Below are 2,595 nucleotides of genomic sequence, written 5' to 3'. Positions count from 1 at the left end.
GGTAGTAGGTGACACTGAGTAGATGGAACACACAATTTTGAACTAGGTGAGACTCAGTGTTTTGTAATTTCATTGGTTTATTAGTACTGTGTTTCTTGCATACTACTCACTACTAATCATACATTCTAATATTCCATCTACTAACCTTCACTCTTCTAGAATGAAGAGTAAAAGTTACATCTCATCTATAGTGTGATCTATGTATAATTTTGAGTATGTTCAATGTTTCCTTTAGAGTTAGAGTCTCATATTTCTAAAATTATTTCATTTATGTTTGGAAGAACTCGTGTTTGAGCTAAAACTTATTTTATATAAATTCAATTTTGATCATTATTAGAAAAATGATGTAAAAAAATACATACATCTTTTTTTACAAAACGTCAAAATTTACATATATTAAGTAAAAAGTGATTGACAATTCTATTATATCTTCTTCTAAAAGGCTATTGAAATTGCCGAAAACTGGCAGGTGAGTCCAAGAGAATGAAAATTTTTTGTTCAAAAGAAGTTAGAATTCACATTGTTAAGTTTCACCCCTTTTTAGTTTACTTTATTTTTAGGTGGATCTTCTTTGATCGTTTTCTTTCTTTTTTTTTTTATAAAGCATATTTTCTTTGTTGAATTTTTTCAAAAATTTTAAAAATATTATTGATGTTTGAATTATTTCAATTTATTCTTAATATTTTAAATATATTCTAATTTTATTTTTAAATAATGTTTAAGTATATTTTATTTTTATTCTTAACATTTTAAATATGTTTTAATTTTACTTTTAGTAGAGTTAAGCTTTAAAATATGATTGAAACGTTAGATACAAATTAAATGTAAAAGATATTTTTAAAATTTTTAAAAAATATTAAACACAAAAAGTTTTTTTTTGTAAAATTAGAAATTACATGGAATTAAATTGGACCATGATATAGATGAAACATAGATAAAATAGGCTTGACGTTATAGATTTATAGTCAACAGATATTTTATTAGGTCTATTTCAAAATCTGATTCAATCGTAAATTAATCTAAAATAAAATCGAATAAACTTGATATATAATTAGTGCGTATAATTTTACAAATTTTATGTAATAAATGATTATTATCTTTAAAGATTAAATTCAATAAACATTGTATAGTATTTATACTAAAATAATTATTTTATAAATAATACTATATAATAAAAATATTAATTAAAATATAAAAATATAGAGTATTTATCTATTTTGGTCCCAAAGAATTTCGGATCAGACACTTTAGTCCCTAACTAAAATTAATTATTCGATTGGTCTCTAACAATTAACTCCGTCAGTCACTTAGATCTTTTACTCCGTCAACTCTAATGGAGGACAAACTAGTCATTGAAAACTCTGACAGGGGACAAAATGGTCTCTGATCTATTCTGTTCGAAAATAACACTGTTCTCCTCCAATTTCTATCATATCTCGCATATAACACTAACAGTTTAATATTGTAACTTCAAGCTACACAATGCATACTCTACAATTTTAATATTCACAAGAAGAAAAATCTTCGATTTGTTCTCAACCAATTCATACTAAGAAAACTAATGACTATGTCTCTCAAGTACTTGTCGTCTTCGATGAATCCCATGAATTTAGACAGCAAGTCTGATTTGTTAAGACTCATCGTCGTTGCCATCTCCCTCCTCTTCTACCCTATCATCTCCATGACCACATTGTCCACCACTCCGATCGCTTTCTTCAACTTCTTTTCCGAACCAATGTTCAGTAATCGCTTCAGTTTCCATATGAGCGACAATCGTGACATTGCTCATTGTACCAATAGCTTGGATGTGAGCTCGAAGCTATCTGTCAACTTGGACTTTGGAAAAGAAGGAATGAAGCACTCGGGGTCCATTCCAAATGAGAATTTGCATATAATGTCGAAGAAAAATCTTCTCATGATATCCTAATGTCTAACAATTTATATTACTTGTTAGAAAGTGGAGAAAGGCGTACTCTTAGAGTAGTTGTGGAAATTGGTCTTGAGGATGTGGTGGATGTTGTCGGAGTTGGACGTGATGCTATTATCAAGGACATGGAGGTAGATGCTTTTGGTGGGTGAAGTGTGGAAGAGGTGGGTGTACCAGTCACAGAGATTTAGGAAGCGTGTGGTCTATGACATATTTGAGGTAGGTGCGACACGCGTGACAGTTACACCATGACTTGATCTTGGAGTTGAAGAGAACGAAGGAAAAGATGAAAAAGAAGACTGTGAAGGTGAAGAAGAAGAGTATGAATGTTAGGATAATGCGAGATATGATGAAAAAGAAGACTGTGAAGGTGAAGAAGAAGAGTATGAATGTTAGGGACCATTTTGTCTTCCGTTAGAGTTGACGGAATCAAGGACCTAAGTGATTGACAGAATTAATTGTTAGAAACCAATCAAGTAATTAATTTTAGTTGGCGACTAAAGTGTCTGACCCGAAATTCTTCGAGGAACAAAATGGGTAAATACTCAAAAATATAACATTAATTAATGATTTCATCTTAAGGCATATATTTTAGCAAAAATGCTAGATGTCCAAGTGTTTTTATTAACCAAGTTAACTAAGTTATTAAAATTTAAACTTCAATCACG

The sequence above is a fragment of the Arachis duranensis genome, chromosome 5 (assembly GCF_000817695.3).
Source record: "Arachis duranensis cultivar V14167 chromosome 5, aradu.V14167.gnm2.J7QH, whole genome shotgun sequence".
Classification (NCBI taxonomy): Eukaryota; Viridiplantae; Streptophyta; class Magnoliopsida; order Fabales; family Fabaceae; genus Arachis; species Arachis duranensis.
The sequence above is the reverse complement of the archived record's forward strand: the minus strand, read 5'-3'. Positions refer to the sequence as shown.